At 35.2% G+C, this 14148-nt stretch overlaps 1 protein-coding gene across 1 annotated transcript in view; it reads right to left on the bottom strand.

Moving 5' to 3' along the window:
• The window catches only part of EPC2 (enhancer of polycomb homolog 2), a 146380-nt gene that overhangs the window by 112465 nt on the left and 19767 nt on the right, over positions 1 to 14148 (bottom strand). The window lies entirely within an intron of this gene.

Here is a 14148-nt window from a genome sequence, read left to right as displayed (position 1 = left end):
AAGTATTTTCTATTTGGCTTACAAGCCAAGACTCAGCTATATGTTGTATACATCCTCCACCATCAAAAAGTGGTTCAGAAGGGTAAAAATAAAGGTATGAATAAAAATACATCAAGCAAATGGATAAAATAAGACAAGTAGATTCTAATATCAGAAAAGTAGAATTCAAACCAAACATTCAATCTGACAAAGAGCATCTTTTAATTCTAAAAGCCACAATTCAAAGCAAAGATATAATATTTACGAATATCTATGCATCAAATAACACAACCATGTTAAGAAGCAAAAGTTAGTCTATGCAAAGACCCAAAGATGAAAACACTCTAATGATAAGAAGCTTTAATTCTCAGCATAGACAAATCAAGTGGACCAAAAAAAAAAAAAGAGGCCCTAAACAATAACGTAGATCCTATAAGTATACATCAAACTTTACACACCCAACCTCTCTTCTCAAGTACCCATGGAAGATTCATAAAAACTGACAATAGATTAGCTAAAATTTTGAAACAATAGGGTATTGGGAAAGGAGTAGAAGGGATTAGGGGGAGTGACAATACCCTTCATACAGTTCTGAATTTTAGAACCATGTTATGGTTTCATACACTAAAAATAAATAAATAAAATCGACAAGGATACATGAAGAACACAATATGGAATGCAAAGAGTAACAACAAATAAACCTAACACTGCAAATGAACAACATAACCACACTGAAAGGAGTGGGAAAGAAGAGAACTTAAATTCTTTTGGAAAACAGTGATTCGATTATCTACTCCAAGGCTAAAGACAAAAAGAACAATAACCAAATATACTCTAGGTTGGAAAAATTTTTCACAGGGGTATGGGCTAGTTCTGAAACCACGTGTTCTAGGATTGAGAAAAAATATGTACGTGTTTTGGATGAAGAGATGTCGGTTTTTCACTATCTGAGAATGGAGCTACAAAGAAGGGGAAGGCTAGAATAAACCATGTAGAACTGAATAGGAAATAAAAGCATCAGCATGAACTCATGGTTTTTAAAATATGGAGAGAGCGCTACAGATTTGTGTGGGTATGCGTGCACACACATACCTCTATTTTCTAATTGTTCACTGATAGGGTCTAGATGCAAGAACAATGACCACAACTAGCACCAACATCTTTGTTTCTAAATACCATTCTCCAATAAAAGAAACAGACTCCTTGGAGAAATGGTTGATTTCAGGGCCAGGGGAGGGAAAGCGCAAGATGTGCTTGGAAAGTCGTATACTTTCAGAAGCAAGAAAGTACTCAAAAGTGATGAGGACACATCAAAAGGACACAGGAGCCAAGTCAAAGGAATTCCTAGCAGCCAAATCTGGGTCAATCTGGACAACAAAATAAATGCTAGTAACAGGCTACTACAATCACAGAATAAAATAAACAGCTATGAGTTCATACAGGTAAGTAAAAAATGTATAAAAAACAGGGAAGGAAAAGATCTTGCTTACAGTATAATTCCAATTAATAAAAGCAGAAAAAATAATGGAAATGTAAAACCACCATTTCCCAAACACCACAGTAATGACTGCTACAGGAAAGAATCCTCAATTCTAAAAATTGTGGCCAAAAGCATGATAAGAAACAAGATAGCTGCAGTTACAAAGATTATTCCACGAGACACTTTAATTACAGAACATAGTAACTTTACATGGGGCAATGTGGCAGGCACTACTTTAGGCAAGGGACTAAAGTTATCATCATCAGTAATCATTTGTATGACATGTGCTTCCTGATATGCTCTAGGAAGGCATGACATCACTTCTGCTAAAAATATCTAACCCAAATTTAATTAGGAGGTTGCCTCAGAATAATAAAAACTGAGGGATGTGCCACAAGATACGTGGCTCTTCAAGTCTCAAGATTATAAAAAACAAAGAAAGAGGAATTGTCCCAGATTGCAGGAGATTACCAAAGCAATGTGTGGTCCAGAGTTGGATCATGGACCAAAAAAAAAAAAAAAAAAAAAAAAAACAGATAGTGGGACAACTGACAAATTTTAAGTAAGTTTGTAGATTAGGTAATAAATAGTAGTGTATTAATGTTAATTTCTATGTTTTGATGATCGTACTGTAGGTATGCAAGATGTTAACCTTTGGAGAAGCCAGGTAAAGGGTTTATGGGTATTCTCTGTACCACTTTTGCAACACTTTAAAGTCTGAAATTATTTCTAAAAGTAATTTTTTTTTTTTGGTTAATTTTAAAGGAATGAAGGACCTGCCTATTCAGAACTTACTAGTGTATAACTTTGAGCAAGTTTCTCAACCACTTTGTATCTGTGTTTTCTCATCGTAAAACCTGAATAATAATAAATACTTCACAGGGCTGTTGTGATCATTATTTAAGTTAATAAAATGCAGTGGTCCATGGCACATAGTTAGGGATAAATGTTTTACTTTTTAAATTAAAATATACTATACAGGCGAAATAGCTAAAATTGAGGAATTTTAAGAACAAAAGCAAAAAAATAGAAAACTTTAATAAACTTGATAATTGAAAGAAAACTTCTTCAACATCCATTCTTAATAAAAGCTGTTAGAAAGCAAGGAATAGAAACCTCCTCAACTTGATAAACGGTAGGCATCTATGGAAACCCTACAGCTAACATCATACTTAATGGTTGAAGACTGAATGGTTTCCCCTAAGATCAAGATAAAACCAAGGATATCTATTTTCATTACTTCTAATAAACATTTTACTGGAGGTTCTAGCCAGTGTAGTAAGGGAAAAAAAGGAAATAAAGGCAAGCAGATTGTAAAAGAAGAACTAAAACTATAGTTTCAGATGACATGATCAGGTAGGGAGAAAACCCTAAAGGATCTCAAAAGAGCTACTAGAACTAAAAAAGCAAATTTAGCAAGGTTGCAGGTCAATATTCAAAACTATTGTATTTCTATAAAATAGCAACTGGAAAATGAAATTAAAAAGCAACGCCATCTACAATAGCATCAAAACCTGAAATACTTGGGAACAGCCTTAAAATATGTGCAAACTACAAACCACAAAACATCACTAACACACATTAAAGAAGACCTGAACAAATGGAGAACTTATATTGCGTTCATGGATTGGAAGGTTTAATACTAAAATGTCAATTCTCCCCAAACTGATTTAGGGACTCAATACAATCCCAAGCAAAATCCTAATAGGATTTTTTATAGAAACTGATAGGCCATTTCTAAAATTTACATGGAAAGGTAAAAGAACTAGAATAGCCAAAATAATCTTGAAAGAAAAAACACATTTAAAGGACTTACACAATCTGACTTACTTACAATCTGACTTATCCAGAATAAAGCTAAAGTAATCAACACAGTGTATATTACTGGCATAAGGATGGACATATAACTCAATGGAACAGAAATGAATCTAAAAATAGACCCACACATAGAGGCAATGAATTTTCAACAAAGATGTCAAGGTAATTAAATTTTCAACAAAGGGTCTGGAAAAAACGGATATGCTTGTGGGGAAAAAAAAGAATGCATACTCCTGCCTCATGCTATATACAAAAATTAACTAAAAATGATCAGAGACGTAACGTAAAACCTAAAATTATAAAACTTCTACAAGAAAACACAGGAGAAAATCTTAGCAACTGTGGACTTGGCAAAGATTTCTTACACAGGATGTAAAAGACACAAACTATAAGTGAAAAAATGGATGAAATGGACATCATCAAAAATTTTTAACTGTCCTCCTCAAACTACACTTTAAGGAAATGAAAAGACAAGTCACAGAGTGGGGGAAAATGTTCAAAATATTCATAAGCAAAAAATACATAAAGAACTGGAAATTCAATAAAAAGAAAAAAATTCAATTTTTTAACAAATGAACCAATGATCTGAAAAGACACTTCACAAAAGAAGATACAGAAATAACAATAAGCACTTGAAAACATACTCCACATCTTTACAGCAAGGAAATGCAAACTAAAACCACAATAAGTGACTAAAATTTTAAAAAGTTAACACCAACTGCTGTGAGAGTGTCAAATGATATAACCATTTTGGAATACCATTGGGCCAGTTTCTTAAAAAGTAAATACATACTTATCACATGACCCAACAATTCAACTGCTTTTACCAGAGAAGAAATATACAAACTTGCACATTAACTTAATTGCAAATTTACTCATATCCAAAAACTGGAAACAATACAAATGTCCATGAAAAGGTAAATAGATAAAATAAATGAACAGTCATTCAATGGAATTCTACTCGCAAAGAAGGAAAAAAAAAAAAAAACAGAACTACTGAAAAACACAACATGGATGAATCTCAAAAGTAAACTGAGCAACAGCCAGAAAGGAGTTACATTCCTTGTTTCTGTTTCCCTTTATATGAAGTTCTAGAACAGACAAAAAACTAATCTACAGTGATAGAAATCAGATCAGTGGTTGCCCAAAGGGAGTGGAAAAACTGACTGCAAGGGTAAGAGGGAACTTTTGTGGGGAATGAAAAGGTTCTATTCCTTGATTGGTGTGGTTGCTATATAGCTATATTTGTTTATTAAAATACATGGAAATATACACAAAATAATTATGTTGTTTGTAAATTATAATTCAATAAAGTTGATTTTTTAAATATAGAAAAAATAACTTGTGATTTAAAGAAAAATTTAATATAAATAAAACATGTTAGTAAGGCAATATTTACAATGTTGGTAAGAGCATGAAGAGGAAACCATTTGCTTTCACAAATCAGTGCTAGTAAAACTGTAAACTGGTACTTATGGAGGATAGTTTGACATGTTTCCTTAAAAAAAATATTTCCAGTTAACTCATTATTCATACAGTAATTATAATAGGAGAAAATGGAAACAAACGAATTGTCCCAAAATACTAATTATACTTTAGTATATTTATGTAATGGACCACATACAAGTTCACAAAAAACAATTTAATGACATTTGCTTATACATTAAGTTACAAAAAGCAGGAAACAAAGTCATGTATCCAAAATCATCTCAAATCCAGAAAGGTGAAAAGAATTATGGATGATAGCATGCACAGATGCCAAACTAAAAAGAAAAAGCTGGGAAGAAATGTACCAAAATACTATGTAGTGAAATTATAGGTGGTTTCTATTGTTTCCTCTCTCAAAAGGCATGTATTACAAAAAGCAACAGCTGCCAACCGTTAAAACCAATTAAATTGATCTGGTGTTCCTTTCAAAATCAAAGGGGAAGAAGATGGCGGCATAGAGAGGAGTGGAAATTAGTCCCCCGCAAGCAACTAATAAACAACCAGGAACAACTAGTAAATGACCTGAAATAACTGCTGGGGGACAACCGTGACTGTCATGCACCAACCTGGACTGGGAGGAATGCCTGAGATCGCAGTGTGGAATCTGTGAGTAGAAACTGCGGATCTGAGCTGGGAGCTCCCTACCCCAACAGCAGCCTGAACAGCAAAGCCTCACTGTGATAGCAGCACTCACTAAACAAACAAATATACCTTAGTCCAGTTCCAACTGAGGTTTTTATTGGCAAACATGGACTACTCAATGCAAGCTGCAAATCAACAAGCAGACAGAGGTTTTTAGTGACAACTGACCTTGAAGAGCCAGGGGACTTCTCTGCCTCAGAAGGGGGAGCCCAGAGAACCGGGTGCTATCTCTGACTGACAGGTAAAACTGGAAGCCATGGACTGACCCTGAAAGGGGGCTCTCTGCCCCTTTTTCTCTCTCTCAACCTAAGCAGCTCAGTGGAGAAAGCCTCAGCCATTTTTAGCCTGCAGCACTCTGACCCAGACAAGAGTGGAGACAGCAGAGTCAGAGAGACAAGGAACCTATTCAAATGCAAATGAAAACTCCCTAGAGGTTGTATCTTCCCTAAGAGGAAAGAGGTGGTGCCTAGCTCTACTACCTGCTTTCCATTCAGAACAGACCCCAGAGCATGAGGGAAAACAGCCACAGGCCATACCTCCTTATACCAGTCAGGAGGTACACACTGACAGGCGCCACCTGCTGGGCAGGTTAGGAAAAGCAGAGTGGCCTGAGACCTCACAGTGTGTGTCAATCTCCTAAGATACACTCTCAGAGAAAGCAGATACTGAATATTTCCTCCTTCTGGGACCGGAGACTGTTCTGGTCTGGGAAAACCTGATTGGGGTAATCAAGGAAACCAGATGCCTAGACAGCAGAAAACCACAACCTACACTAAGGAAAAGGAAGTTATGGCCTAGTCAAAGGAACAAATGTACACTTCAACTGACATACAGAAATTGAAACAACTAATGCTAAATCAATTCAAAAAGTCTAGGGAAAATATGGCAAAAGAGATGAAGGCCATAAAGAAAACACTGGGTATACATAAGGTAGAAATTGAACATTTGAAAAAACTGGCAGAATCTACGGAAATGAAAGGTACAACCCAAGAAATGAAAAACACAATGAAGACATACAACAGCAGATCTCAAGAGGCAGAAGAAAACACTCAGGAACTGGAGAACAAGACACCTGAAAGCCTACACACAAAAGAACAGAGGGAAAAGAATGGAAAAATATGAGCAATGTCTTGGAGAACTGAATGACAACATGAAACACATGAATATACATGTTATTGGTGCCCCAGAAAGAGAAGAGAAGAAGAAAGGGGCAGAAGCGATAATAGAGGAAATAACCAATGAAAAGTTCCCATATCTTATGAAAGACATAAAATTACAGATCCAAGAAGCACAGTGTACCCCTAACAGAACAGATCTTAATAGGCCTATGCCAAGACACTTAATAATCACATTATCAAGCATCAAAGACAAAGAGAGAATCCTGAAAGCAGCAAGAGAAAAGCGATCCATTACATACAAAGGAAGCTTGATTAGACTATGTGCGGCTTTCTCAGCAGAAACCATGGAGGCAAGAAGGAAGTGGGGTGATATATTTAAGATACTGAAAGAGAAAAAGCACCAACCAAGAATCCTATATCCAGCAAAACTATCTTTCAAATGTGAGGGAGAGCTTAAAATATTCTCTGACAAGCAGACAATGACAGAGTTTGTGAACAAGATACCTGCTCTACAGGAATTACTAAAGAGAGCACTACAGTTATATAGGAAAAGACAGGAGTGAGAGGTCTGGAACACAATTTTGGGTGATGGTAGCACAGCCATGTAAGTACACTGAACAAAGATGACTATGAATATGGTTGAAAGAGGAAGGTTAGGAGCATGTGGGACACCAGAAGAAAAGAAGAAACATAAAGACTGAGAATGTACAAATCAGTAAAACCTAGAGTGCTCAACAATTGTGATAAAATGTACAAATATCTTTTTACATGAGGGAAAACAAAGTCAACCTTGGAAGGTATTAAAAATAGGGAGGTATTGGGGGAAAATACAATCATTGCAAACTAAAGAGTATAATTAACAGAAACACTGTATTATGCTTCCTTAATGTAACAAAGGCAATATACCAAAGCTAAATGCATATAAGAGGGGGGCATAAGGGAGGGGTATGGGACTCTTGGCATTGGTAATGTTGTCTGACTCTTTATTCTACTTTAGTTTAATGCTATCTTTCTTTTGTTGCTTCCCAGCCATCATGTTTGTTTCTTTGTTTTTGTCTCTTTCTTTTGTCTCTCTACCTTCTTTGACTCTTCCTCCTGCTTTGTGGAAGAAATGGAGATGTCCTTATATAAATAGTGGTGAGGGTGGTGAATACATAAATATGTGCCTGTACAGGGAACCATCAATTGTTTACTTAGGACAGAATGTATGGTGTGTGAACAAAACCGTCTTAAAAAAAATGGGTAGATGAAGAAACCCTGAGGGCACTATATTGAATGAAATAAGTCAGACACATAAGGACAAATATTTCAGGGTCTCACTGATATGAACTAATTATAATATGTAAACTCACAGACATGAAATATAAATTACCAGGATATGGAATGAGGCCAGAGAACAGGGAGCGGTTGCTTATCATGAGCAGAATGTTCAACTAGGTTGATCTTAAATGTTTGGAAATGAACAGAGGTGATGATAGCACATCGTGGGAATAACGAACAGTGTTGAATGGTGTGGGAATGTGGTGGAAAGGGTAAGCTCAGAGTTACATATGTCACCAGAAGCAAGCTGGAAGTTAAAAGATGGAAATGTATAAAACAGTGCATCTTGTGATGGACAATGTCTGTGATTAACTGTACAAATATCAGAAATCTCTTTCATGAACCAGAACAAATGTATGACACTATAACTAGAAGTTAATAATAGAGGGGCATATAGGGAAAAAAATATACCTACTACAAACTATATACTACAGTTCATAGTATTTTAACATTCTTTCATCAACAGTAACAAATGTACTATACCAATACTACGAGTCAACAATGGAGGGGGGCTTGTTAGGGGTATGGGAGGATTTTAGTTTCCTTTTTTTGCCTTTATTTCTTTTCTGGAGTAATAAATATGTTCTAAAAAATTGAAATAAAAAATTAATTGTGGTGATGGACACACAGCTGTATGATGGTACCGGGGGCAACTGACTGTACACTTTGGATCTTTGGATAATTGTATGGTATGTGAACAATCTCAATTAAAAAAAAAAATGGGCAAGACTTGAATAGACAATTCTCCAAAGAGAATATACAAATGCCAAAAAAGCACAAGATTCTCAACATCACTAGCTATTAGGAAAATGCAAATCAAAACTACAATGAGGTATCATTTTACATCCATTAGAATGGCTACTATTAAAAATACAGAAAATTACAATTGATGGAGAGACTGTGGAGAAATATGGACACTTATTCATTGCTGGTGGGAATGTAGAATGGTGCAGCCATTATGGAATAGAGTTTGGCAGTTCTTCAGGAAGCTAAGTGCAGAATTACTATATGATCCAGCAACCCCACTTCTAGGTATATACCCAGAAAAATTGAAAGCAGGGGCTCGAACAAATATTTGCACATCGATTTTTGTAGCACCATTATTCACAATTGCGCAAGGATGGAAGCAACCCAAGTGTCCAACTGATGAATGGATAAATAAAATGTGGTATATAGTCAATGGAATATTATTCAGCCATAAAAAGGAATGAAGTCCTAATGCAAGTGACAATATGAATGAACCTTGAGGACATTATGCTCAGTGAAATAAGACAGACACAAAAGGACAGATATTGTATGATCTCCCTGATATGACTAATTATAATATGCAAACTCACGGAGTTAGAATCTAGAATACAGGTTACCAGGGGATAAACTGGGAATAGAGAATGAGAAGTTGATGCTTAATTTGCACAGAATTTCTATTTAGGTTGATTGTAAAGTTTTGGAAATGGATGGTCGTGATGGTAGCACATTATTGTGAGTGTAATTAACAACACTGAATAATACATGTCATTGTGGTTAAAAGGGAAATGTTAGGTCATATATATTACTAGAATAAAAAAATGATGAAACATAGGAATGTATAATTCAGTAAACCCTATTGTAGATGATGGACTGAAGTTAACAATACAAGAATGTTCTATAATGAATTTTAACAAATGTACAACACTAATATAAGGTGTTTATGGGGGAAAAAATCAAAGAAAGGAAGAGATGAAGAAGATGGGGAGGGAGGGAAATCTAGGTAAGTCCTTTATCCCATTCTAATTTAAGCCTGCTTTTCTTCTAGTACTTACTAACTTTCTAAATCTGGTTCTCAGACCAGAAGAGGTCATATATGAACTAATAAGAGACAAAAGTGGCAGCAAGAACCAGTTAAAAGACTTCAGCAGCTGACTTCTGCTCCTACAAAGATGAAGTACATACAATGAAATATCAGTCACAAAAAGAAAGTAATCACACATTTACAACATGGACGAACCTTGAAAACACTATGTAAGCAAAAGTTCAGACACTAATGGCCACATAATGTATGATTACATTTATATGAAATACCCCAAATAGGCAAAACCCAAAAAGACAAAAAGTAGACTAGTGATTGCAGGGGGTGCTGGGGAGGAAGGAGTGAGAGTGACATTAATGGATACAGGGTTTCCTTTTGGAGTGATACAAATGATCTGGAACTATATAGTGGTGATGGCTGCACAACATTGTGAATATACTAAAAAACAAATGAATTGTACACTTTAAAATGGTAAATTTTATCTCAATTTAAAAAAACTGTGGGAAAAAGAAAAAAAAAAAAAAAAAAGAAGTGACAGAGACCGAATTCACTATTCTTTCACCTGATGGAGCCCCCCCCCCCCAAAAAATGACAACATATATGAAAGAATGGTTTTCAAGACACTGGATATTAAGCAATGAAGGATGGTGATCCCTGAGAGAACGAAAGCAAACAAGTTGAGCCTTAAGACTGCCTGAGCTATTGCCTTCAGAGTTTCCAAGCCATGGAACAGGAGGGTCAACTGAAACAGTCAGAAGACTTCATGAATTGAGTAAACAGAGCTGAGAGTCCAGGGAGACAAGGCAGCTATAGTCCACAGGACAGATTATCAGAGATGAAAGAGGTGCACAGAGAACGCTGGAGATCTACAAAGGGTTCTCTTGAGTGTTCAGAAGAGTACTGATCAGAATTTATATGTGAAATTACCTAAGGCTGAGGAAAGAACCATCCAAAAGGATAAGAAGGAACAGTACCTGGCACACAGGGCCGGGAACAGTGCCTGTTCCCAACAGCCTAGAAGAACTCATAATTCACAGAATATTGGAGAAAGTACTCAGGTAAAGTCTTGACTCAGTAGTGGAGAATAATTAATCAAAGAATGACCAATGTTTCTAACCTGCCTAACAAATCACAAAAACCCAAAAGGATCAAGCTGTTTACAAGTAACATAACTGCATCCCAGAACAAAGCTCAAGATTTATGGGAATACAAAAATATCCAGCACTTGATGGGCAAAATTCACCATGTGTGACATCCAATCAAAGATTACAAGGCATGCAAAGTCAAGAAAACAAGACCCATATGAGGAAATTAATCTTTCAATAGAAACCAATCCAAAATCAACACAGACCTTAGAACTGGCAGATAAGGACATTAAAAGTTATTATAACTATATTCCATATGTTTAAAAAGTTAAGTAAAGACATGGAAGATATAAAAGATCTAAATTGAACATGAGATGAAAACTACAGTAGATGAGATAAAAGAATATATACTGACAGAGATTAAAAGCAAATTAGATAATGCAGAAGAAAAGATTAATGAACTTGAAGGCACAGCAATAGAAACAATCCATAATGAATCAAACAGGAAATAAAAAAGAATGAAAAAGAGCATCAGTGAGATGTGGGACTTCAAGTAGCCTTATATACAGGTAACTGGAGTCCCCATTTGCAGGGAAGAGGCATAAAATATAAGAAATAATGGCCAAAATTTTCCAAACCTGATGAAAACTATATACTCACAAATCCAAGAATCTCAAAGAACCCCAAGTACAAGAAATATGAAGAAAACTACACTGAGAGAATTTCAAAATCAGTCATTTTTAAAAAAATAAATCACCGTTCTACACATAAAGAAATAAAAATAAGGATACATCAGATTTCTCATCAGAAACAATAAAAGTGAGAAGACAATAAAGCAACATCTTTAACCTGTGATAGTTCAAAGCTGCATGTATCCCAGAAAAACATGTTCTTAAATTTAATCAATTCCTGTGGGTGTGAACCCACTATAAGTAGGACCTATTGATAAGGTTAGTTCAGTTAAGTGAAGTGAAGTGAATTCAGAAAGAGAGGAAGAGCCACAGAAGCAAGAAGCTGGACATCCACAGAACCCAGAAGAGAAGGGAGACCAGGAGATGCTTCCATGTGCACTGCCATGTAACAGAGAAGCCAAAGACTGCTGGCAGCCAGCCCCAGAAGGCCACAGTCTTTGGGAAGAAAGCATCACACTGATGATTTGATTTGGACTTTCTTTTTTAGCCTCAAAACCGTAAGCTAATAAATTCCCATTGTTTAAGCCAACTCATTTCATGGTATTTGCCTGAGCAACCAAGGAAAGTAAAACAGTACTAAAAGACAAAAAAAAAAAAAAAACTGTCAACCTCAATTCCAACTACCAAGTGCCACACTTAGCAAAAGTAACTTTCAAAAACAAAGGCAAAATAAATATATTTTCAGAATACAAAAGCTGAAAGTATCCATCACCAGCAGACCTGCAATACAAGATATGTTAAAGGAAGTACTTCAAGAAGGAAAATGATACCAGATGGAAATCTGGATTCAAGGCAAAGTAATGAAGAGCTCCAGTGATGATAACTATGAGAGTAAATACATAAAGGGTTTTCTCCCCTTGTATTTAAAACTATTTAAGAGATAACTTTTAACAAAAATAGCAATACATTATAACAATATACTATAACATATGTAAAAGTAAACTGTATGAAACAGTATAAAGGATAGGTGGGGGAAAAAAGTACACTACCATAAGGCTCTTATACTGTATATGGTAAGTGATATTTGAAGGTAGACTGTGATAAGTAAACGATGTTTATCATAAACCCTAAAACAGAGTTTCTCAACTTTGGCACTTATGACATTCTGGGTTGGATACTTCTTTGCTGCAGAAGGCTATCCTGTGCACTGTAGGATGTTTAGCAGTATCCCTGGCCTCTACCCCCAAGATGCCTGTAGTAACCCTTTATGCAAATCATACATGTTTCCAGACATTGCCAAATGTCCCCTGGGAGATAAAACCTTCTTTCATCAAGAACCATATCCTTAAAGCAATCACTAAATTAACAGTTATAGCTAAAAAGTCACAAGAGATAAAATGAAATAAGAAATATATAATTTTTTTAAAAGGCAGAAAGAGGGAAAAGAGAACAAAGAACAGAAGAAAAAAAAAGAAACAGTAAGATGACAGGTTTAAACATAACCATATCAAAGTCCATATTAAATATAAATGGTCTAAGAGCAATAGATGATGGATGATAGGGAGGGAGGGAGGGAGGGAGGGAAAGAAATAGCGGTGTGACAGCATGTTAAAGTGGGTGGACTGGGGTAGCAGGGGAGGGGGTCAGGGTATGCTGGAGTTCTGTGTATGGGGTTTGTATTGTTTTTGCAACTGCTCCTATAACTTTGAATTTATTTCAAAATAAAATATATATGTATATGTATATATATATATATATATATATATATATATATATATATATATAGTCTAAACATAATTAAGAGGCAAAGTGCCACACTGGGGGAAAAAAAAAGACCCAACTATAAACTCTCAACAAGAAATGCACTTTAAACATTAAGACTCAAATAGTTTAAAGTAAAAGGATGGAAACTAGTCAAAAGAAAGCTAGATAAATTCACAGAGACAGAAAGAAGAGTAGAGGTTACCAGAGACTGGGGAGAGAGAGAATGGGGAGTTATTGCTAAAAGGATAAAGAGTTTCTGTTTGGCATGATGAAAAAGTTTTAGTAATAGAAGGTGAGGTTGGTAACACAACATTGTAACAGTAAATAGTGTCACTGAATTGCACACTTAAAAATAGTTAAAACGGAAAATTTATGTTATCTATGTGTTACCCAATTAAAAGAAAGCTAGCTAAGATGCCATATTAATATCAGGCATAGATATCAGAACAAAGACTATCACCAGGGATACAGAAATTTATTTCATAATGATTAAAAGTATCAATTAATGAAGAGGTCATAACAACCCTAGTTTATGTACCTAATAAAATAATTAAAAAGCTTCAAAATACATGAAGCAAAAATTGATATTACTCCAAGGAGAAAAAGACGAATCCACAATTACTGTCAGAGAGTTCAAAACTGTTCTCTCAAACATAGAACAAGTAATAGAAAATCAGGATGATATAATAGGCTTCAATAACACAAAAAGCTAACTTGAGTTGACTTCTTTAATTTTATTTTTTATTGTGACAACATATATACATAACATAAAATTTGCCAATTTAACCAATTTTAAATGTACAATGCAGTGGCATTAATTAGGTTTACAATGCTGGGCCTTCCATCACCTCCATCCTTTACTAAATTGTTTTCTTCATCCAAACAGAAACTCTATATCCACTAAACAATAACTCCTCATTCCCTTCCTTCTGGTCCCCAGTAAACTCTAATCTACTTTGTGTCTGTATAAATTTCCTATTCTTGTTATCTTATATAAGTGGAATCTATTTGTCCTTTTGTATCTGACATATTTAGC

The sequence above is a fragment of the Choloepus didactylus genome, chromosome 9 (assembly GCF_015220235.1).
Source record: "Choloepus didactylus isolate mChoDid1 chromosome 9, mChoDid1.pri, whole genome shotgun sequence".
Lineage (NCBI taxonomy): Eukaryota > Metazoa > Chordata > Mammalia > Pilosa > Megalonychidae > Choloepus > Choloepus didactylus.
The sequence above is the reverse complement of the archived record's forward strand: the minus strand, read 5'-3'. Positions and strand labels throughout refer to the sequence as shown.